The sequence below is a fragment of the Pseudophryne corroboree genome, chromosome 4 (genome assembly GCF_028390025.1).
Source record: "Pseudophryne corroboree isolate aPseCor3 chromosome 4, aPseCor3.hap2, whole genome shotgun sequence".
Taxonomy (NCBI): domain Eukaryota; kingdom Metazoa; phylum Chordata; class Amphibia; order Anura; family Myobatrachidae; genus Pseudophryne; species Pseudophryne corroboree.
Genome location: NC_086447.1, coordinates 84,293,003 through 84,318,983, shown reverse-complemented (window position 1 = coordinate 84,318,983; position 25,981 = coordinate 84,293,003).

Sequence of the window (25,981 nt, the reverse complement as noted above, 5' to 3'; positions counted from 1 at the left end):
CCTCCATGTCAACAGATTTTTCAGGCGGCTTTGCAGCTGCTTTCACCCAGGACATATATCAAACCCTCAGGGGTGAGTCTCAGTAACTTCACACTGGGCTGTATCTGCATAAACCACCGTTTTCTGCAGGCCTCACAAAGCTGCTGCTTTCACTTATGCGCAGAACGGCCTGCTCGCATTCTCCACCAAGTTGTAACACTGTAGGGGTGCAAGGTGCCTTTTCCTGGGGAATATGGCGGCACGCAGCAGCTGAGGAAGAACACAAGTCCAGTTTCTGGTACAACTGACCCCGGCCAGTTTTATTGAAACAGAAAATAAAACAAACCCCAAAATAAAAATACCTTGCCTGTCCGGCACTAACTAAACATAAGATATTCCTAACTGTCACTAAACAAAACACAGAGTTCTTCAGTACATACTGTATAGCTTACTTGCATCAGAAAGCGTGTCTCTCACACACAGATCCTGCAGCCTTCCCAGGCAGTCTGCCCATACTAATCAGGTTAGAAGCACTATATCACTCTTACACAGCTGAAACCCTGATTAGCCCTCTGTGAGGCCAAAGACCCGAACTGGGCCCAATGTCTAGAACTCGCCTTATCTCTCTCTCAGAGCCTTTACCCAGCTTTTACAGCAAACTGAAAAGGTTCAGACAAAACAAAAAGCATTTTTCCTAGAAGTTAACATTTTCTAAAACATGTAAGACAAGAACCTGGGACAAATATACCTGCCCTCAAACACTATCCCAGTGTTCTTGTCACAATATATATATATATATATACTGTATCTATGTATGTATGTATATATGTTTACAGATGTAGCCACGCTCATCGTGACTACATCTGCGGCAGACAAGCAGTCTCGGAACACTTGTGCTTAACTGCGTAATTAGCCGCCCCATTCACTGCGAGTTGGATGCGCACACGTGTTCGCTGAGATGTAGCCACAGTGTGCGCATGTACATCTGTATATGTATGCGTGCGTGTGTGTGAGGCTGGAGGTGCAGCACTCACAGGTAAGGAAATACACTTATTCACAACAGAGTCGGGCAGATGACAGTGCTGTGACTAAAAACAGTGAAACGTTGCTGGGACATGTTGCAGTAGTAAGTGTATTTCTATATCTGTGAGTGCTGCACCTCCATCTCTTATATACTTGTTCATGTGCGGGCACCCGAATCATTATACAATACTCGGGAGAGCCATATCTCTGGTGTTTATGTGTATATGTACTGTATATATACAGTATATTTAAAAAGAAAGTTTTTGCATGTACCTGAGTGCCCTCCCTGAAATTGCCAATTTCAAACATTTTTCTGTACTTCTGGGCAGCACTCCACGGATTTCAAAGAAGTATGCACATACGCAGAAATAGCTTATCAAGGTTTCAGGTGCTGTAATACTGCATCTTTCCATGCGTCTGAAACGTTGCTAAGCTATTTATGCGTAAGTGCATACTTCTTTGAAAGCCGCGGAGTGCCACCCATAAGTACAGGAGTCTATCTATCAATATCTATATATAATATTTCCAAACCTTTCCCTAATACCTTAAACCAACCCTAATATCCTATCTAACTAACCCTAATTCCCTAACACAAACCGCTAAAACAACCCTAATGCCATATCCCAAATATCCTAGCCCACTCCAGTAAACGAACCCTAATATCAGGGCCGTAACTACGTGTGTGCCAAGAGGGCTTGGCACACAGCGCAGTTGCCCTGAGGGCGCACGGCCAGCGGCATGTAATGAGTCAAATTGACTCATTACATGCCGCCTCTGCTGTGTGTGCCGTGCGCCGCGCTGTGGAGGGAGAAGAGACCAGCGCCGGGCAGCGGAGAAGGAGGAGGAGGGAGGGGGAGCAGGGAGCCGCAGCAGCGCTATGTCATTGGTAGTAAGCGCCGCTGCAGCATCCCCCTCTCCTTCTGTAATGGCTGCCCGGCGCTGCTGTGGATTATGGGATGCGGTTCCTCCATCCCAGCATCCACAGCAGCGCCGGGCAGCCAATACGGAAGGAGAGGGGGATGCTGCAGTGGCGCTTACTACCAATGACATAGCGCTGCTGCGGCTCCCTGCTCCCCCTCCCTCCTTCTCACCTCACTGCCTGCATCGAGGGAGCTGCACGAGGAGCCTGACTGCCAGCAGGGAGATGGTAAGTATATCTCTCTTTCTCTCTCTCTCTCTTTTTCTCTCTCTCTCTCTCTCTCTCAGGGGGACACCGTCTGCCGCAATGTGTAAAAAGGGGTACTGGCTGCCGCAATGTGTAAAAAGGGGGACTGGCTGCCGCAATGTGTAAAAAGGGGTACTGGCAGCCGCAATATGTAAAGAGGGGGCCTGGCTGCCGCAATGTGTAAAAAGGGGGACTGGCTGCCGCAATGTGTAAAAAGGGGGACTGTCTGCCGCAATGTGTAAAAAGGGGGACGCTGTCTGCTGTAATGTATAAAAGGGGCTCTACCTGGTGTAGTGGCGCTACTGTGCAGCGTAATTTGAATAATGTAGACTACTGTGCACCGTAGTATGAATTGCTATTATTTGTGGCCACGCCCCTTCCCCGTGAAGCCACGCCCCAATAAATTTTTTGCGCGCCTACGGCGCACACTGCCCCTATCTTACATGTGTGTGTGTGTGTGGGGGGGGGACGCCACTGTCGTTTCTTGCACACAGCGCTAAAATGCCTAGTTACGGCACTGTCTAATATCATTACCGCTAACCCAACCCTAATTCTCTTTTTCACCTCAGTATTAAAGGTTAAAGGGGAGGGGGGAGCGGGGGCGGCGGGGGGAAGATTTGCCTAGGGTGCTGAGAAACCTTGCACCGGCCCTGAGCACAGGTGACACAGTAAGTAAGTACATCAGTCATTTTTATTTCACAGAGAAGGAAATTACATGACAGGAGTGGAGTGCATTAAACCTTGAAGACTGGGGGCGTGTCTCTGACTGCAGTATAGGGGTTGAGGCCTTCCAATCCTAAGACAATTGGTTGACTGGTTTCTGTGTGTTTGCGGCCTGTTATTTGGAAGATCGGCCGGAGGAGCATCTGAACGTTATACGGTATATACACCTGATTCACAACCTGCAGCATAAATCGAAAGGTCTGACTTGGAGCGTGTATGACGAGGAGTTTAGGCACAAGCAGGATTGCTTGCGTATCATGGATTTTGGGTGCAAGGATTTGGAGGTTTTGCTGGCCATTACACGGTCGTTTAATGATGGTAAGGATGCTTCTCGAGTGGGGTCGGATCCCAATCTCTTTTTGGGTCGTTTGAACTTGGCCTGTAGGGTCATTCCCATTGGGCAGGGTTTTTTGCCGTAAACCCGAGTAGACAACAGCGGGAGTTTCCAGGTCTCATCATTTTATCCACTTATCATCTGAAATTAAGAGAGACCTCTCTGTTTTGGTTTCTCTACTGGTAGACTTTAATGGTGTTAGGATCTGGATGGCCCCACTCGTCGATAACATCAAGTTGCAGCTTTTTTCACAGATACGGCGGGATCTTCGGGGGTTTGTGTGTTATCTGAGCGGTTCCTGGCGTGTTGCGCCTTGGCCTAGACGTGGAGGGGTCTGACAAGAGACCTCTTGTTGCTTGTGTTGAGTTTGCTGTTGGTGTGCCCTGCCTTTCTTAAGTTTGGCAGGTTATTGATTTGGATTGGAGAGGCTATCTTAGCATTCTCTTGCTCCAGCCTCAAGGCATACAGTCAAGCCTGGATGAAGTGGGAAATGTTTTTCCGTGAAAAAGGGCTTAGAGGTAAGAGTGGGCATCGGTTGACGCTTTCCTTTATTTGGCAACTCTTTGTAACTGGCAGGTCTAAAGCAGAAGTTAAACAGTATTCCCGATTTTACAAAGAGTTTCCTCATAGTGAATGCTCTGAAGGGTTAGACGCGTATGTCGCCAGTTGTGTTCTGTAGGAGACGTCCTGTTGATCCTTCCCTCCTATCCTGGGGGCGATTGCAGGGGTGGCGGTTTCGAGTTTTGAAATGCTCTTATCTGAATTGGTTTTTCCATGGCTTTTCATGGAGCCTTTAGGGTTCTGGAGTTGGTTGCTTCTTCCAAAAAGACAGATTCAATGATGCTGAATTCTGATGTTCTCTCTGGGGGAAGGTCTTTGCTGTGCAGACTGCGTCGCTCTAAAATGGATCAGTTGGGTAAAGCCCTGTGGGTCACATTGGTAGCCTTAGTGGATAGGAGATTTTGTTGAGTGGCACTGGCCAATCATTATGTTGAGGTGACACTCACATTGGCTTCTGCATCACGAAGGTTTGCCGCTGACAAAATATCAGTTTAGTTGTATGCTGCGGCACTATCTGATCAGCGCTGGCCTTTCTCATCGTGACTTCGGTACGCATTCATTTAGAATCGAAGTTGACAAAATGAACGCTTTGGGTCAATGGAAATCGGCTAATTAGAAGCATTACATTTGGCCACTTGTTGATTAAGTTTGCTGCTATTGTTGACCGTTCGTTTTTTTCCCCACCTGTAGATACATTTGTGGTCTTGTTTGCCTCCCCCTGTCCTCCCTACTTGGGAATTAGCTACTCGTCACTTTTGGCAATGGGAGTCTGGAGATATTAGATCATTTTTTATCAATTGGGGTTCCCCGTCACTTTACGAAGAAAACGACACCAAAAAAAGTAATAAAAATTAATGTCGACCTTTTTCCATGTCGACCTAATGACCATGTCGGCATAATGACCATGTAAACCTAATGCATGTCGACTAATAGTGGTCGACCTAATGACTGTCGACCTAAGTGTGGTCGACCTAATGACCCATACCCAGTTTAGCAAGGAATTATCGATTGTAGAGAAATTGATGAGGCCAGGAAGAACGTTAATTCAGCTGCAGCTAAATTCATTTTGGCCAAAGGAGGTGCTGTAGTTAGGCATCCTAAAATTAAATTTCGGTATTTCTACTTATTTAGCATCTGGCTAGAGAGGGTTTATTTCTTTTCATTAAGGATCTGTTTTCAGTTGCTGCATTGGTTTAGAGCAGGGATGGGGAACCTTCGGCCCTCCAGCTGTTGTTGAACTACACATTCCAGCATGCCCTGCAACAGTTTTAGCATGGCCAAATAGCAAAACTGTAGTAAGGCATGCTGGTATGTGTAGTTTAACAACAGCTGGAGGGCCGAAGAGTCCCCATCCCTGGTTTAGAGGTATGGTGGCGGAGCATGGTTTCTGTAAACAGAATCTCGCTTTTGGCGGGAAAGAACAGCAAGTGACCAGTTTTTGATTCGGAGCTTGGTTGGAGTTTGATTGGTGGTTGGTTTTAGGTGCACTCACCATTGTTGACTGTTACACATCTGCTGGACCACCTTACAGTGTCTGCTGGGGGCAGTGTCATTTACCCGTACAGGTGGGTAGTCCAGGTATGAGCGGTGTATGTATTTTGGGTTTGAGCTGTTTATAGCCATTTTTTCTTTGCCACCATAATTTCATTTTAATTATTTTATACATTCATTAAATTAAATAGTTCATTTAAATTAAGTAGCTAACATTTTCTGAGAATCCATGTCTGTGTGTCTTTATTTTCATTTATTAAAGTATTATGTTTGATTATACTTGATGCGTACACAGGGCAATCCTCAACCTCTATGAGGTTTATTTCTGTGTTCAAGCCTGGATATCCTTAATACCTGGACTGTAAGGAGATTTTAATGGAGTGACTTTGGGATAACACTGGTTTAAAAAGTTAATTAATTACCAATTCAAAGGACATCATCAACCAAGTAGTAAGAATAGGTTTGTTTTAGAAGGTGTTTTCGATATCCTTACATAAATTAAGAAATTCAAGGGGACACAAGATTTAGACTGTCATGTCTGGTGATATGATGTGATGCTTGTCTACTTTTCTTTTCCCTCTCTGGGGGAAGCCCGGAAAGAAGATGCTACTGGGTTCTAAGGGGGGCGGGGCCAGGCTCAGACATCATCAAGCCCCACCCCCCACTTCTGCACCAAACCCAAACCTGTTCCATACTTGCCTACCTGACCCTCTCCATGAGGGAGAAAATGCTCTGTTCCTGGACTTTCCTGGTAATGTATGATTGCCATCACCAGTGGTGAGCTAGTTAATTGATAAGAAAGGTGTTTCACCACAGGTGATGGCAATCATACATTACCAGGAAAGTCCAGGAACAGAGCATTTTCTCCCTCATGGAGAGGGTCAGGTAGGCAAGTATGACCTGTTCACGTGACATGACGTTATCACCGTACCTCTACAAGTTTGCAATTAATTTCAGCCGCTGATGTGCCCGTTAGATGCACAAATCTGATCTCACTACACATCTCAATGTATGTCCATGTTTCCACCAGCCCCGCCATCTTACACCTGACATTGGGACAGTATGATGGATATGAGGCACAGTCTGATGGCCGTGAAGGGAAGCAGTGGTCTGCCTGCTCCAGCCTGGCAGGAAATTAGGAAGAAATAAAAAAACATTACACACATGAGAGGTCTTGTTACCTTACTTATTGAACCACCCTTGTATATATACTGTATATAGCTCAGTGATTGGGTGCAAGATGAGAGTGATATAGAGTAACAGGTTAACAATGGATGCCGGGAAGTGAGGATCTGATCAAACTTAATTAGAGATGAAAATGGCCTTACAGATTAAATAAATAAGCAAAGCTGCTGTAAAACCACCTCCTAACAGCAGGTGGCAATGTGTTTTCTTTCCTGAGCTCTTTACAAGACAATATAAATTGTTTAGGCGGAAACAATATATATTCGGCATAATAGTGTGTATATAAAATATAGTATATTAAATGTAATGTATATGAAAACTAGCAGTACCTACCTGTCATTACCGAGTGATTATTCATTTTATTCAATGATACAATTTTTCTTTCCCATTTTTTCAGTTCGCTCGTCTGTCTTAATATCTTCTACTTATTTATTTGAGTAATATTTATTTTAGCAATTAAATACTTTTGAATAATAAAACTAGATAACAAAAGTGCAAAGTTGTTGTAATATGAAAATGTTTATAAATGGCATGGACACATCACAAGGAGCTCACTTGAGCAGTGCACGTGCGAACAGGAGCACTATCACTTGCACACGTATGTCTTTATTGGGTGTGTGGAGGTAGTGACGCGGCAACAATGTATGCATGCATAGGTGGATTCAGGGGGGGGGGCAACTGTACTGTGCGCCTTTGCACACTGTGTTGATGCACTTGAATAAAATAAACATTTTCCTAAAGGACGTTATTATTATGTGCCCCAATACCCATGTGTGGCTCTGACTCCGACATTACCTGATCTGTGGCACAACGACAGAGACAATTCGATTATTATTATTCTGTTCACTAATTAGTCAATTAACATTTCAGTGAAAACCGAATCAAAATCAGTTCAGTAGCCCTATATCGCGAATATACATACAAACGAACAATTTTAATAAATAGTATAAATGAGAATTTTGGGCCTAATTCAGCACAGATCATATGTACTAGGACTTAAACTGAGTGTGCGTCTGAACGCAGTCTAAGTCCAGGGGGGGCGACGGGGTGCATCGATTCGCCGATCGGGGGGCACAGTCGGACGCATGTCCAGACCATTTGCGGGGTGGGTCACGGTGGCTGCGTGACATCGTACACAGCGGTTGCGAGACAAAACATGGTGGCCGGGCAACTGCCTTCGCAGCTAGGCTGTGGAGACAGGGGGCTACCCTAAACATGCGAGAGCTTGTTTAGGGTAGCCCCCTAAAAAAAAAAACATTTCAGCATTGGTTGGACGGGGCAGAGCCGGCCCTAATCAATATGATGCCCTGGGCAAGATTTTGGCTGGTGTCTCCTAGTACCGCAGATAGTTCCGCCTCTGACCCTGCACCCCTTTTCCAGCACCATCACCCCTCAGTGATAGCAGTCCTCATTTTGGTGCTCCTAATTCCTTTATTTTAAATAGGAACAGTGCGTACATTCGGCACGCAGCCCAAAAAGGGGCGTGCTCTTTTGGGAAGGGGCATGGCCACACAATAGTACCCCCAATTCAAATTCTGCCACACAGTAGAGCAACTTTATTTACATTATATCATGCAATAGTGTCCCTTATTCACGTTACGTCACACAGTAGTACCACTTTAACTTATATACATTACTAATCATAGTAGTGCTCCTTGGGGGTAATTCAGACCTGATCGCTAGCAGGCGATTTTTGCACTGCTGCAAATAGATATTCGCCGCCTACGGGGGGATTGTATTTTAGCTGTGCACATGTGCGAACACATGTGTAGCAGAACTGTACAAACTGATACAAACTCCCAGAAAACAGGCAGTTGCCACCCACAAACGCCCTCTTCCTGTCAATCTCATTGTGAACGCCCGTCGCTGAGCGGCAATCCATTTTGTACTCATGCAACGCGCCTGCGCATTGCAGTGCATATGCATGTGGAGTTTAGACATGATTGCCCGCAGTGCAAAAACGCACAGCAACGATCAGATCTGAATTACCCCCCTTACTCACATTACATCACACTGAATTGACCCTTATTCACATTACACCACACCATATTGCTCTTTATTCACATTAGATCACATAATAGTGCCTTTTCTATACATTACGTCACACAGTAGAGCACCTTATACACATAATGCCACACATTAGTAATGCCTTTATACACATAATACCACACAGTAATGCCCCTTACACATATGACACACATTATTAATGATTATTAATGTCCTTATACACATAATGCGCATTAAACATTATGCCAACCTTCATTAATGCCCTTATACCAGAGGTTCCCAAACTGTGTGCCGTGGCTCCCTGGGGTGCCTCGGGACACTTGCAGGGGTGCCCTGGGTTGGTGGTCCAGGACCAATTCAAATCATTCATGGTCAATATAATAGGCAAAACCAGTGCTGGTGGCTGCCAGTCATAAAATATGTGGCCAAACAGAAGCAAATCTTGTCCCTCACCACACAACTGACCCTAAGGATGACATATAAACGCTATCTACTTAATGTAATATTTCTTTCTAAATTTCTCAATAAGAAATTTTTGGCCTAGGGGTGCCGTGAAAAAAATTCTGATATTCTAGGGCGCCGTGATTCAAAAAAGTTTGGAAACCACTGCCTTATACACATAATGACACACATAATGCTATTTACACATGTCGAACATTATTAATGCATTAATACACATGACACACATAATTGTTAGGATATGGTGTGCTCTGTACCTGTCTCCTTCTGTGTATCAGTCTATGGGTGCATCCCCTAGTGTTAGAACTCTAGTGCCAAGAGTCACTTGGAGGCGGAGTTATATGATGTAGTTCCTGTTCCTCCATCTAAGGGAGAGTGAGGAGAGTGTGACAGAGACTGAGAGAAAGAGTCCTGTGTGTACAAGTGTGCAGAGCTAAGACTGGGAGCAGATCTCAGCTACAGAGACTCACAGTGTTCCAGTGCATGCATCCCAGCTCCAGAGATGACACTGAGCAGGGCACCGTATCATCTTCTCTACAGTGGGAGTCAGACTGCACTGCTGTGCAGTCCTCCATGCTTTACCACCACAGACAAGTATCGCTACCTAATGCTGTTACCTTGTGTGATATATGGGCTCCTGATTACCGATATCAGTATTACATCCCTGTCACCTGTGTACACTAAATAAACCTGCGTTACTGTTTAAGTCATCTAGTGTGTGGACTGACGTCACTGCACCAGATAGCCCAGTACACTCTGCCAGCAGGTTATGGGCCCAGTCCCGCACCCATACCCGCGTGTGCTTGCAGATTAACCCCCTGAGTGCTGTTGAATAATCACAGTGACAGTTTTAAGTGACATTTTATACAAGTACAGAAATGATGTATAATACAGGACACAGCATGAACCAATCTGAACCACAGCATGAACCAATCCAAAACCAAAACACGAGCGGGGAATTATTACTAGAGATGTGCTGCTGGCACTTTTCGTGTTTTGGTTTTGGTTCTAATTCCACTTTCGTGTTTTGGTCTTGCCAAAACCACCCTTTCGTTTTTCGTTTTTGGTTTTGGATCTGGATGATTTTTTGAAAAAAACATAAAAACAGCTAAAATCACAGAATTTGGTGGTAAATTTGATCCTACGGTATTATTAACCTCAATAACATTCATTTCCACTCATTTCCAGTCTATTCTGAACACCTCACCATATTGTTTTTAGACCAAAAGGTTGCACTGAGGTAGCTGGATGACTAAGCTAAGCGACACAATTGTGCAGCACAAACACCTGGCCCATCTAGGAGTGGCACTGCAGTGGCAGACAGGAAGGCAGATTTAAAAAACAGTCCCCAAACAGCACATGATGCAAACAAGAAAAAGAGGTGCAATGAGGTAGCTGGATGACTAAGCTAAGCGACACAAGTGTGCGGCACAAACACCTGTCCCATCTAGGAGTGGCACTGAAGTTACAGACAGGATGGCACTTAAAAAAACTAGTCCCCAAACAGCACATGATGCAAAGATGAAAAAGAGGTAAATGATGGAATTTCCTTCAGCCCTCCTACCCACCCTTATGTTGTATAAACAGGGCATGCACACTTTAACAAACCAATCATTTCAGTGACAGGGTCTGCCACACGACTGTGGCTGAAATGACTGGTTAGTTTGGGCCCCCACCAAAAAAAAAGCAATCAATCTCTCCTTGCTCAAACTGGCTCTACAGAGGCAAGATGTCGACCTCATCCTCCGATTCCTCACCCCTTTCACTGTGTACATCCTCCTCACAGAGTATTAATTCATCCCCACTGAAATCCACCATCACAGGTCCCTGTGTACAGTTGCTGGTAAAGGTCTTCCCGGAGGAATTTATAATTCATTTTGATGAACATCATCTTCTCCACATTTAGGGGAACCTCCTACGCCGATTGCTGACAAGGTTACCGGCTGCACTAAACACTCTTTCGGAGTACACACTGGAGGGGGGACAACTTAGGTAAAATAAAGCCAGTTTGTGCAAGGGTATCCAAATTGCCTCTTTTTCCTGCCAGTATACATACGGACTGTCTAACATGCCTACTTGGATGATGTCACTCATATAATCCTCCACCATTCTTTCAATGGTGACAGAATCATATGCAGTGACAGTAGACATGTCAGTAATCGTTGTCAGGTCCTTTAGTCCAGACCAGATGTCAGCTTTCGCTCCTGACTGCCATGCATCACCGCCAGCGGGTGGGCTAGGAAATCTTATCCTTTTCCTTGCAGCCCCAGTGGCAGGAGAAATTGAAGGATTTACTCACCAGCAGGTCTTTGCAGTTTTGCACACTTGTGTCTGCCGGAAAGAGAGATACAATGTAGGCTTTAAACCTAGGATCGAGCACGGTGGCCAAAATGTAGTGCTCTGATTTCAACAGATTGACCACCCTTGAATCCTGGCAAAGCGAATGAAGGGCTCCATCCACAAGTCCCACATACTTTGCGGAATCACACCGTCTTAGCTCCTCCTTCAATTTCTCTAGCTGCTTCTGCAAAAGCCTGATGAGGGGAATGACCTGACTCAAGATGGCAGTGTCTGAACTGACTTCACGTGTGGCAAGTTTGAAGGGTTGGAGAACCTTGCACAAGACGGAAATCATTCTCCACTGCGCTAGAGTCAGGTGCTTTACCCCTCCTTTGCCTATATCGTAGGTGGATGTATAGGCTTGAATGGCCTTTTGCTGCTCCTCCATCCTCTGAAGCATATATAGCGTTGAATTCCACCTCGTTACTACCTCTTGCTTCAGTTGATGGCAGGGCAGGTTCAGGAGTGTTTGCTGGCGCTCCAGTCTTCGGCACACGGTGGCTGAATGCTGAAAGTGGCCTGCAATTTTACGGGCCACCGACAGCATCTCCTGCACACCCCTGTCACTTTTCAAAAAAATCTGCACCACCAAATTAATTGTATGTGCAAAACAAGGGACATGCTGGAATTTGCCCAGATATAATGCACGCACAATATTTGTGTCGATGTCCTATATCACAAATCCCCAGGAGAGTCCAGTTGGGTTAAGCCATTCTGCAATGATGTTCCTCAGTTTCCGTAAGAGGTTGTCAGCTGTGTGCCTCTTACGGAAAGTGGTGATACATAGCGCAGCCTGCCTAGGAACGAGTTGGCGTTTGCGAGATGCTGATGCCGCTGCTGTTGTTGCTGCGGGAGGCCATACATCTACCCAGTGGGCTGTCACCCTCATATAGTCCTTAGTCTTCCCTGTTCCACTTGTCCACATGTCCGTGGTTAAGTGGATACTGGATACAACCGCATTTTGTAGGACACTGGTGACTCTTTTTCTAACGTCTGTGTACATTCTCGATATCGCCTGCCTAGAGAAGTGGAACCTAGATGGGCTTTGATACCGGGTACACATTACCTCAAACAATTCTCTAAGCCCCACTGAACTAATGGCGGATACCGGACACACACCTAACACCAACATAGCTGTCAAGGACTCAGTTATCTGCTTTGCAAAAGGATGACTGCTGTCATATTTCACAAAGGACTGTTGGACAGTCAATTGCTTACTGGAAGTAGCACAAGTGGTCTTCCGACTTCCCCTCTGGGATGACGATCGACTCCCAGCAGCAACAATAGCAGCGGCAGCAACAAGGATCCTCCGGAGGAATCCCGGTTAGGAGAGGACTCTTCAGTCTTGACAGTGACATGGCCTGCAGGACTACTGACGTTCCTGACTGAGGATGAAGTTGACGTTGAGGGAGTTGGTGGTGTGGCTTGCAGGAGCTTGGGTACAAGAAGAAGAAAGGATTTAGGTGTCATTGGACTGCTTACAATCTTACCCAAAGTTTCACAACTTGACACTGACTTCTGATGAATGCGCAACAGGTGACGTATAAGGGAGGATGTTCCTAGGTGGTTAACATCCTTACTCCTACTTGTTACAGATTGACAGAGGCAACAGATGGCTTGACACCTGTTGTCCAGGTTTGTGGAGAAATAATTCCACACCGAAGAGGTGGCTTTTTTGGTAGTTTGCCCAGGCATCACAATGGGCTTATTCACCCCACGGACAACTTGTGTCTCCCCCGGTGCCTGACTTAAACAAACCACATCACCATCAGAATCCTCATCGTCAACTTCCTCCTTAGCGCCAGCAACACCCATATCCTCATCCTGGTGTACTTCAACAGTGACATCTTCAATTGGCTTCTTAGGCTACTGGACACCATTAGCTCCAGAGGGAGTCGGAACACAGGTCTCACCCTGGGGTTCGTCCCGGAGCCGCGCCGCCGACCCCCTTGCAGATGCCGAAAAGTGAAGAGGTCCAGAAACCGGCGGCAGAAGACTTTTCAGTCTTCATAAGGTAGCGCACAGCACTGCAGCTGTGCGCCATTGTTGTCAGCACACTTCATAGCAGCGGTCACTGAGGGTGCAGGGCACTGGGGGGGGCGCCCTGGGCAGCAATGATAGTACCTTATTCTGGCTAAAAATACATCACATATAGCCCCTGGGGGCTATATGGATGTATTTAACCCCTGCCAGGTCTCAGAAAAACGGGAGAAGAAGCCCGCCGAAAAGGGGGCGGGGCCTATTCTCCTCAGCACACAGCGCCATTTTCCCTCACAGAAATGCTGGTGGGAAGGCTCCCAGGCTCTCCCCTGCACTGCACTACAGAAACAGGGTTAAAACAGAGAGGGGGGGCACTTATTTGGCGATATGACTATATATATTAAAATGCTATAAGGGAAAAACACTTATATAAAAGTTGTCCCTGTATAATTATAGCGTTTTTGGTGTGTGCTGGCAAACTCTCCCTCTGTCTCCCCAAAGGGCTAGTGGGGTCCTGTCCTCTATCAGAGCATTCCCTGTGTGTGTGCTGTGTGTCGGTACGTGTGTGTCGACATGTATGAGGACGATGTTGGTGAGGAGGCGGAGCAATTGCCTGTAATGGTGATGTCACTCTCTAGGGAGTCGACACCGGAATGGATGGCTTATTTAAGGAATTACGTGATAATGTCAACACGCTGCAAGGTCGGTTGATGACATGAGACGGCCGGCAAACCAATTAGTACCTGTCCAGGCGTCTCAAACACCGTCAGGGGCGTTAAAACGTCCTTTTACCTCAGTCGGTCGACACAGACACGGACACTGACTCCAGTGTCGACGGTGAAGAAACAAACGTATTTTCCTTTAGGGCCACACGTTACTTGTTAAGGGCAATGAAGGAGATGTTACATATTTCTGATACTACAAGTACCACAAAAAAGGGTATTATGTGGAGTGTGAAAAAACTACATGTGGTTTTTCCTGAATCAGATAAATTAAATGAAGTGTGTGATGATGCGTGGGTTTCCCCCGATAGAAAATTATTGGCGGTATACCCTTTCCCGCCAGAAGTTATGGCGCGTTGGGAAACACCCCTTAGGGTGGATAAGGCGCTCACACGCTTATCAAAACAAGTGGCGTTACCGTCTCCAGATACGGCCGCCCTCATGGAGCCAACTGATAGGAGGCTGGAAAATATCCTAAAAAGTATATACACACATACTGGTGTTATACTGCGACCAGCGATCGCCTCAGCCTGGATGGGCAGCGCTGGGGTGGCTTGGTCGGATTCCCTGACTGGAAATATTGATACCCTTGACAGGGACAGTATTTTATTGACTATAGAGCATTTAAAGGATGCATTTCTATATATGCGAGATGCACAGAGGGATATTTGCACTCTGGCATCAAGAGTAAGTGTGATGTCCATATCTGCCAGAAGATGTTTATGGACACGACAGTGGTCAGGTGATGCAGATTCCAAACGGCACATGGAAGTATTGCCGTATAAAGGGGAGGAGTTATTTGGGGTCGGTCCATCGGACCTGGTGGCCACGGCAACAGCTGGAAAATCCACCTTTTTTACCCCAAGTCACATCTCAGCAGAAAAAGACATCGTCTTTTCAGCCTCAGTCCTTTCGTCCCCATAAGGGCAAGCGGGCAAAAGGCCAGTCATATCTGCCCAGGGATAGAGGTAAGGGAAGAAGACTGCAGCAGGCAGCCCATTCCCAGGAACAGAAGCCTTCCACCGCTTCTGCCAAGTCCTCAGCATGACGCTGGGGCCGTACAAACAGGTGCGGTGGGGGGTCGTCTCAAGAGTTTCAGCACGCAGTGGGCTCACTCGCAAGTGGACCCCTGGATCCTACAAGTAGTATCCCAGGGGTACAGATTGGAAATTCGAGACGTCTCCCCCTCGCAGGTTCCTGAAGTTTGCTTTACCAACGTCTCCCTCCGACAGGGAGGCAGTATTAGAAACAATTCACAAGCTGTATTCCCAGCAGGTGATAATCAAAGTACCCCTCCTACAACAAGGAAAGGGGTATTATTCCACACTATATTGTGGTACTGAAGCCAGACGGCTCGGTGAGACCTATTCTAAATCTGAAATATTTGAACACTTACATACAAAGGTTCAAATCAAGATGGAGTCACTCAGAGCAGTGATAGCGAACCAGGAAGAAGGGGACTATATGGTGTCCCTGGACATCAAGGATGCTTACCTCCATGTCCCAATTTGCCCTTCTCACCAAGGGTACCTCAGGTTCGTGGTACAAAACTGTCACTATCAGTTTCAGACGCTGCCGTTTGGATTGTCCACGGCACCCCGGGTCTTTACCAAGGTAATGGCCGAAATGATGATTCTTCTTCAAAGAAAAGGCGTCTTAATTATCCCTTACTTGGACGATCTCCTGATAAGGGCAAGGTCCAGAGAACAGTTGGAGGTCGGAGTAGCACTATCTCAAGTAGTTCTACGACAGCACGGGTGGATTCTAAATATTCCAAAATCGCAGCTGTCTCCGACGACACGTCTGCTGTTCCTAGGGATGATTCTGGACACAGTCCAGAAAAAGGTGTTTCTCCCGGAGGAGAAAGCCAGGGAGTTATCCGAGCTAGTCAGGAACCTCCTAAAACCAGGAAAAGTGTCAGTGCATCATTGCACAAGGGTCCTGGGAAAAATGGTGGCTTCTTACGAAGCGATTCCATTCGGCAGATTTCACGCAAGAACTTTTCAGTGGGATCTGCTGGGAAAATGGTCCGGATCGCATCTTCAGATGCATCAGCGGATAACCCTGTCTCCAAGGACAAGGGTGTCTCTTCTGTGGTGGCTGCAGAGTGCTCATCTACTAAAGGGCCACAGATTCGGCATTCAGGACTGGGTCCTGGTGACCACGGATGCCAGCCTGAAAGGCTGGGGAGCAGTCACACAAGGAAAAAATTTCCAGGGAGTGTGATCAAGTCTGGAGACTTCTCTCCACATAAATATACTGGAGCTAAGAGAAATTTACAATGCTCTAAGCTTAGCAAGACCTCTGCTTCAAGGTCAGCCGGTATTGATCCAGTGGGACAACATCACGGCAGTCGCCCACGTAAACAGACAGGGCGGCACAAGAAGCAGGAGGACAATGGCAGAAACTGCAAGGATTCTTCGCTGGGCGGAAAATCATGTGATAGCACTGTCAGCAGTGTTCATTCCGGGAGTGGACAACTGGGAAGCAGACTTCCTCAGCACGACCTCCACCCGGGAGAGTGGGGACTTCATCGGGAAGTCTTCCACATGATTGTGAACCGTTGGGAAAGACCAAAGGTGGACATGATGGCGTCCCGCCTGAACAAAAAAACTGGACAGGTATTGCGCCAGGTCAAGAGACCCTCAGGCAATAGCTGTGGACGTTCTGGTAACACCGTGGGTGTACCAGTCGGTGTATGTGTTCCCTCCTCTGCTTCTCATACCTAAGGTACCGAGAATTATAAGACGTAGAGGAGTAAGAACTATACTCGTGGCTCCGGATTGGCCAAGAAGGACTTGGTACCCGGAACTTCAAGAGATGCTCACAGAGGACTCATGGCCTCTGCCGCTAAGAAGGGACTTGCTTCAGCAAGTACCATGTCTGTTCCAAGACTTACCGCGGCTGCGTTTGACGGCATGGCGGTTGAACGCCGGATCCTAAGGGAAAAAGGCATTCCGGAAGAGGTCATTCCTACCCTGGTCAAAGCCAGGAAGGAGGTGACCGCACAACATTATCACCACATGTGGCGAAAATATGTTGCGTGGTGTGAGGCCAGGAAGGCCCCACGAAGAAATTTCAACTCGGTCGATTCCTGCATTTCCTGCAAACAGGAGTGTCTATGGGCCTCAAATTGGGGTCCATTAAGGTTCAAATTTCGGCCCTGTCGATTTTCTTCCAGAAAGAATTGGCTTCAGTTCCTGAAGTCCAGAAGTTTGTCAAGGGAGTACTGCATATACAACCCCCTTTTGTGCCTCCAGTGGCACTGTGGGATCTCAACGTAGTTCTGGGATTCCTCAAATCACATTGGTTTAAACCGCTAAAATCTGTGGATTTGAAATATCTCACATGGAAAGTGACCATGATGTTGGCCCTGGCCTCGGCCAGGCGAGTGTCAGAATTGGCGGCTTTGTCTCATAAAAGCCCATATCTAATTGTCCATTCGGACAGGGCAGAGCTGCGGACTCGTCCCCAGTTTCTCCCTAAGGTGGTGTCAGCGTTTCACCTGAACCAGCTTATTGTGGTACCTGCGGCTACTAGGGACTTGGAGGACTCCAAGTTGCTAGATGTTGTCAGGGCCCTGAAAATATAGGTTTCCAGGACGGCTGGAGTCAGGAAAACTGACTTGCTGTTATCCTGTATGCACCCAACAAACTGGGTGCTCTTGCTTCTAAGCAGACGATTGCTAGTTGGATGTGTAGTACAATTCAGCTTGCACATTCTGTGGCAGGCCTGCCACAGCCAAAATATGTAAATGCCCATTCCACAAGGAAGGTGGGCTCATCTTGGGTGGCTGCCCGAGGGGTCTCGGCTTTACAACTTTGCCGAGCTGCTACTTGGTCAGGGGCACACCCTGGCTGAAGAGGACCTGGAGTTCTCTCACTCGGTGCTGCAGAGTCATCCGCACTCTCCCGCCCGTTTGGGAGCTTTGGTATAATCCCCATGGTCCTGACGGAGTCCCCAGCATCCACTTAGGACGTCAGAGAAAATAAGAATTTACTTACCGATAATTCTATTTCTCGTAGTCTGTAGTGGATGCTGGGCGCCCATCCCAAGTGCGGATTGTCTGCAATACTTGTACATAGTTATTTTTACAAAAATCGGGTTATTATTGTTGTGAGCCATCTTTTCAGAGGCTCCGCTGTTATCATGCTGTTAACTGGGTTCAGATCACAGGTTGTACAGTGTGATTGGTGTGGCTGGTATGAGTCTTACCCGGGATTCAAAATCCTTCCTTATTGTGTACGCTCGTCCGGGCACAGTATCCTAACTGAGGCTTGGAGGAGGGTCATGGGGGGAGGAGCCAGTGCACACCACCTGATCCTAAAGCTTTTACTTTTGTGCCCTGTCTCCTGCGGAGCCGCTAATCCCCATGGTCCTGACGGAGTCCCCAGCATCCACTACGGACTACGAGAAATAGAATTATCGGTAAGTAAATTCTTATTTTTTCTGGAGTTATATAAGACAATATGCGGCACAGAAATGACTGATGACTGATGGCCAGGACACTACCACTGGTCTGATGCAGCACAACACAGCAACACTGTAAGGGACTTATTAAACAGCAGCACTGGACATATGGCAGCAGAGGACACCACCACTGTGACTGGACTGATGCAGCACAATACACCACCCTGAACTGATGCAGCACAAATGAGCACCCTATACAGCAGCACTGGACATATGGCAGCAGAAGACACGACCACTGTGACTGGACAGATTCAGCACAGGACACGGACACTGAGGACACTGAGAGAATGAAGACACGTCCTCTCTGTACACTCTCCAATGCCGGAGTGAAAAAGGCGGGGACGTGCGGCTCTTTATATGGAATCCAAATCCTGCGAGAATCCGACAGCGGGATGATGACGTTTTGCCTCGTTCGGGTTTCCAAGTCAGGCGGGAAAACCCGAGCCAGGCTCGGAACCGGGTTCAGAGCGTGAAGTTCGGTACGGTACGGTGCTCTGAGAACCGAACCCGCTGATTAGAACCAAAATCAAAACACAAGGGGGTCATTCCGACCCGATCGCACGCTGCACTTCTTCGCAGCCGTGCGATCGGGTGGGAACTGCGCATGCGCCGGCGGCGCAGTGCGCCGGCGCATGGCAGTCATAGTTGCCTAGCGATCGCCTCTGAGACAGAGGCGGTCGCTAGGCGGGAGGGGGCTGAACGGTGGCATTTAGCCGCCGTTTAGGGGGAGCGGTCCGGCCAACGCAGGCGTGGCCGGACCATTGGGGGGGGCGGGCCGCGGCGGCTGCGTAACGTGTCACATAACCGCTGCGGCCAGCGGGAGCGACAAGCAACCCCCGGCCGGCCGCAGGAGCTGCGCTGGCCGGGAGTTACTCCTCAAATACAAAGGCATCGCCTCTGTGCGATGCTTTTGTATTTGTGTGTGTGGGGGGGGGGGGGGGCGACACTGACATGCGGGGCGGACTAGCCCTGTGCTGGGCGTCCCCCCGCATGTCGGAGTTAACGATCGTAGCTGTGCTAAACTTAGCACAGCTACAATCAACTCGGAATGACCCCCAAAACACGAAAAGTGCCTGCCGCACATCTCTGATTAACCTCTCCAGAAGTCTCACCCAACTCCCCTGACATTCCAGCCCACTGTATAGCCAAAATCGTTCATAGCCAAAATTATTCAGCTTGATTAGTCAATAATTGGTTCTGGACTCCGGGAGCTTCAAGGGAAATCAATAAGCTAAAATCGTTCATAGCCAAAATCATTCATAGCCAAAATCGTTCAGTGGCCCTCATTCCGAGTTGTTCGCTCGCTAGCTGTTTTTAGCAGCCGTGCAAACGCTAAGCTGCCGCCCTCTGGGAGTGTATCTTAGCTTAGCAGAAGTGTGAACGAAAGGATCACAACGCGGGTACAAAAAAAGATTGTGCAGTTTCTGAGCAGCTCCAGACCTACTTAGCGCTTGCGATCACTTCAGACTATTTAGTTCCTGTTTTGACGTCACGAACACGCCCTGCGTTCGGCCAGCCATGCCTGCGTCTCCCCAGCCACGCCTGCGTTTTTATCTGGCACGCCTGCGTTTTTCCACACACTCCCAGAAAATGGTCAGTTACCTCCCAGAAACGCCCACTTCCTGTCAATCACTCTGCGGCCAGCAGTGCGACTGAAAAGTGTCGCTAGGCCTTGTGTGAAACTACTTTGGCTGTTGTGAAAGTACATTGCGCGTGCGCATTGCGCGTGCGCATTGCGCCGCATACGCATGCGCAGAAGTGCCGCTTTTTTGCCTAAACGCTGCGCTACAAACGAAAACAGCTAGCGAACAACTCGGAATGACCACCAGTGTGTATAGTCAATATCGTTGGTTCTGGAACTTCAAGAGAACTCATTAAGCTAAAATCATTCATAGCCAGAACCGCACCGTGTAGATCCACAGCCACCACTTACATTAAGTGCAACAAGGATGTTTCTTTCAGAGACATCCTTAATTTTGTGATAGGCAGATTCATTGGCACCTCCTAAGATCCCTGCATCCTAAGCAGCTGCCAAAAGCTGCCTAATGGTAGAGCTGTATATAGATAGTGATCAAAACTCCTTAGCCAATTAAACCATAAATGTCTATAGCGACTCATGTTAGTATATAAGTTTTCCCATTAAGAACTGATGTGGAGCCACCATGTTTTACACTGCAATGCTACAATGAAATTAAGTCAAATATTTGCAGAGCTACATTTAAAAAATAAATAAATTGTATTTTAAATGAACTAGAGTTAGAACATACGTGTCCATTATCTGGTTTCAGACCCTCTAATTGTCATTTCTTATTGCTGATATTCTTGGCAATAAGAAATGAAGTACAGTACTGCCCGCACGTATCAGTGGCCTCTTCACACCTCCACTGGGAGTCCTGCTCATGCATTGTAGGCCATAAGCTACAAGAGGCTAATGTCATCTTCAGATGGCGTTAGCTGCGGGGGCAAAACTCCAAATACATGGTAATTCTGACTGTTTTATAGCCAACATAGAAACCTATGGGGACTGCAGCTGCTGTCGGGAATGCTTCCTCCATAATACATTGGGGTTATACTTAATATTATCAAGTTCCTCCTACAAATTGGTGTTTTCGGGGGTTATGCCGCAAATATTGAATGATAAATAGTCCCTTAGAAACAACAGTAATCGGAATTAGTAGTGTAAGAGGGTGGCGGCGGTGCGTGTGGTGGTGCCTGCTGCCGTGCAGGTGTAGTTTCGGTACTCACCAGGCGCCGCTCTCTCTCACCTTCAGATACCGGAACCTTCAACGGACCTGGCAATCTTCAGTCGGATCCAGACACAGCGATTCCCTCTTGGAGCTGACCGATGACCGAGCTGAGGAGAAAATGGTCTACCTTAAGGGGGGCATCAACCCTTCTTCCACTGGAAAAGGGGATACCCCAGGGGTGACGGCGACCTTCACCGGTTGGGTGAAAGGTCATCACTGGCACACAGTCTTAGCCACCCAGATTTCACACACTCGCACTCTCGCGCGTAGTGTGATGAAGGGGATTCTCACGTCCGTGAGCAATCCCTATTCCGGCGCTCGGGGACAGACAAGGGACAAACGTACACAGAGGCTACTCACCGTTACAAGTATTGCACTCCGATCTTCTCCACTTACAGGTCCCTGTAAGGAGGTAAAGAGAAAACAGCCGTGCAGGGCCAAGAACTACCCTAGTGTGCGTCCGCTACACTAGCTATATAAACAGAGCCCTCAAACTAGCTCGTGTGGGTGGTGCAACACAACTATGCACAAACTTAAAACAAACAGACATTTTGCCCTGGCCTAGCGCCCCCTGACTGCACACAGGCCGGAGGCCTGACTTAACCCACGGGCCTAGCGCCCGCCTAACTTGTTGCCCGTTGGGTGACCTGGGCCTAGTGCCCAGGGTCACCTTATATGTACCTAGCGGCCGCCAAACTGAACTAGGGCCTAATGCCCTCTAATGCCCCCACAGGCCTACTGCCTGGATTGCCGCTCGGGCCTAATGCCCGCCTACTGCGCCGTTTAGGTGGCTTGGGCCTAACGCCCAAACCACCAAATCTAATGGTGACCCCCAAATTCCTATCTGCTCCACAGGCCTAGTGCCTGAACTGTGCCCCGGGCCTAATGCCCGTCCCTGATGGTCTAGGGAGGAAAAGGGGAGGGGGTGAGAGTAGCCTCACTGAGGCCTCACCTGATCCGGGGGTCTCCGGCACCCTCTTCTGTCGCTGACCCGTCCTGGCCAGCGGCGCCGCCGTCTCTTCTCCGCGTCCAGCCGCCGCTGGACATCTTCTTCCCGGAGCCAGGAGTCTTCTGGCCTCTTCCGTGGCCACCGGAGCTCTTCAACGCTCTTCCGCGCGCCCTCCGTCTTCGGCTCCCGCCCGGCGTCTCCTTTCGCGCTCCTCCGTGCGCCCGACCTCTTCGGCTCCCGCCCCGGTGTCTGACGTCAGACGCCGCGGGCGGGGCCTATGACGCGGCCAGCGCCGATTGGCTCGCCGCGCCCGTCTCCGATTGGCCGCCGCTCCGGGAGCCGCGATTGGCTCCTGGAGGGCGCCAACATTTGAACGCCTCCGCAGCCTCCGGTACGGTGCAGGGAAAAGTGTAATCCCTGCACCGGACACCCGCCGCTCCTGCACACTGACAGGCGCTGGGGACAGACAAGCTGCCCCAGCACTGTCCACCCTCACGCTCTGCAGGGGACACAGATCCACTGCACACTGTTGTGGTGATGTGCCCTGGGACACAGGGCACATCTCCACATTTCCCCCCCCCCCCCCCTTTTTCCTTTGTAGTCCCTACAAAGGTCTCCACGACATCCACTGTCCGCGGGTTAGGGAATTCCGAGGTCCCTCCGGCGAGGTTGTGTTCGAGGGCCCAGCCCGGACAGACCGTGACCCCACATCCTTCTTCCTCCAGCTCCGGGTTCCTCTTCTTACCTCCTGACCTCCATCGGCGGATCCTCTGGGGGAGTGGCATCTCCTCACGGTCGCTCGACGTTGGCCACCAAGGGGACTCTTCCTCCACGGGGACAACAGTCACCCACTCTTGACCTCCGATATCGTCTGTGGCTTCGTCCCTGTCTTCAGGGTGTGGTACCGACCACCACCCAACAGCGGAATCCTCCGGGGCATCCGTTTCCTCCCGGGCAACAACCACCATCTGTCGCATCTCCTCGTGGGGCATCTCCAAAGGTCCCATGTCTTCCTCTGGAACGGGTCCTCCCACGGCATCACGATCCTCTCCCCGTACGTCCGTCCATTTCGGCACTTCCGGCAGGTATTCTTGATCCAGGACTATCTCCTCCTCTTCACGGAGGGCATTCAACTGGGAGCACGACTCCACCCGATCCTGCCAGTCACTCTCGTCGGCGCTTCCGATGCCCGAGTCGTCCTCCATCTGCTCTTGGAGGGATTTGTCGGGGGACATCTCACCGTAGTCCGAGTCCTCCTCCACTGATACCTGGACTAGGGGATTATTTTCCTCCTCAGCGTACTTGGTCCCTTCCGCTGGCATCTTTACTTCCTCAGCGTACTCCTTCGCTTCCGCTGGCATCTTTACTTCCTCAGCGTACTCCTTCGCTTCCGCTGGCATCCTTACTTCCTCAGCGTACTTCTCTTCCGCTGGCATGTCTAATCCCTCAGCGTACTTCTCTTCCGCTGGCATCTCTAAATACCCAGTACACACCTGTTCCGCACGTCCTGGTCGTGGACGGTTCCAACGTGGGGAGATTCCGGACATCCCCGTCACTGGGTCTTCACGCTTTTCCTCGCAGCGTGGTCTCTTCACCTCCCAGTCGTCCACCTCCGCCTTCTGCGGGAAAGGATTCTTCCTTACTGGGGTTGCTTTCTTGGGACAGAGTAGGTCCGCGGCATCTTCCCAGGGGCACTCACTGGCCGCATGTCCTGGTCGCCGACACTTCCAACAAGGGAGGGCCACTGCCACCTTCTCCAAGACGGGTTCCTTGGCCACCTCCTTCACTGAGGGATCTTCACCCGTTGGTTTCCGGCTCAGAGGAAATGGGCACCTGCGAACTAACTTCAAGCAGGGTCTTCTGCTCCATTTCCCTGGTTTCCTTCTCCCATCTCTGGGCACGACCATCCGCAATCATCCGGTCTTCATTCCACGGACAATCGGGAAGCGCATGTCCCCTCGCCTCGCAGAGCGCACACACGGGCTCTGCAGCCACCCGGTCCCAAAGTTGCTGACGAGACTCCGTCAGCTGCTTCACAGTGGCCTCGTAGTCTGTCCTGTCTTCCGTCCATGGACACTCCAGGAGTCTATGTCGGGGATCTCCACAGCTTTCACACTGGAAATCAACCTCGTCTTGGCTCAACTCTTCATCCCAGGGACAACTGTTATGCTCATGCCCGTAGTTTCCGCAGAGCAAACACCAGGACTCTTTCTTCGCTTGGCCCTTCTGACGTCTTCGGTCCGCTTCCTGGACCACCTTCTTTGGGGACGTCTCTCGCCAAGTACACTCGTTGGCAAAGTGCCCTGTTTGCCGACATTTCTTGCAGGGCGTCACAGCGGCCTTCTTGCGCCCCTTCTCCCGGCGCTCTTCCTTTTCACGCTGGACCGACCGCTGCACCATCTTCAGGAGGTCTGCCCCAGACACCGTCACCCAGTCGCTCTGGTCCGCACACGTCCGGGGGTGAGTCTGTTCCAGAGCCGTCCTTAGGGAGGTCTTCTTGGTGGCGTTCCACATCGTGTCCGTGATCCTGCCGACTACGCCAAAATGTAAGAGGGTGGCGGCGGTGCGTGTGGTGGTGCCTGCTGCCGTGCAGGTGTAGTTTCGGTACTCACCAGGCGCCGCTCTCTCTCTCACCTTCAGGTACCGGAACCTTCAACGGACCTGGCAATCTTCAGTCGGATCCGGACACGGCGATTCCCTCTCGGAGCTGACCGACGACCGAGCTGAGGAGAAAATAGTCTCCCTTAAGGGGGGCATCAACCCTTCTTCCACCGGAAAAGGGGATACCCCAGGGGTGACGGCGACCTTCACCGGTTGGGTGAAAGGTCATCACTGGCACACAGCCTCAGCCACCCAGATTTCACACACTCGCGCGTAGTGTGATGAAGGGGATTCTCACGTCCGTGAGCAATCCCTATTCCGGCGCTCGGGGACAGACAAGGGACAAACTTACACAGAGGCTACTCACCGTTACAAGTCTTGCACTCCGATCTTCTCCACTTACAGGTCCCTGTAAGGAGGTAAAGAGAAAACAGCCGTGCAGGGCCTAGAACTACCCTAGTGTGCGTCCGCTACACTAGCTATATAAACAGAGCCCTCAAACTAGCTCGTGTGGGTGGTGCAACACAACTATGCACAAACTTAAAACAAACAGACATTTTGCCCTGCACGGTAACAACATACATCACAGTATCGGATTACAAGATCCCACGGAGCTGTCCCTTTAAATCCCTACCTACCGCTGGAAGGGGGTGGGCGCCGCACGGTCTGCCCACCTCCTGTGCACTTCCTTCTATGGGGCTCAGGTCAAGCGGTCCTGCCTACCAAAACACCTCAGGGTGGCCTGAGCCTAGTGCCCAGTGCCACCTTTATTCACCTCGGGGGGGGGGGGGGGGGGCGCTTATTCACTGGGCCTAGCACCCCCCTTGACCGCACACAGGCCGGAGGCCTGACTTAACCCACGGGCCTAGCGCCCGCCTAACGTGTTGCCCGTTGGGTGACCTGGGCCTAGTGCCCAGGGTCACCTTATATGTACCTAGCGGCCGCCAAACTGAACTAGGGCCTAATGCCCTCTAATGCCCCCACAGGCCTACTGCCTGGATTGCCGCTCGGGCCTAATGCCCGCCTACTGCGCCGTTTAGGTGGCTTGGGCCTAACGCCCAAACCACCAAATCTAATGGTGACCCCCAAATTCCTATCTGCTCCACAGGCCTAGTGCCTGAACTGTGCCCCGGGCCTAATGCCCGTCCCTGATGGTCTAGGGAGGAAAAGGGGAGGGGGTGAGAGTAGCCTCACTGAGGCCTCACCTGATCCGGGGGTCTCCGGCACCCTCTTCTGCCGCTGACC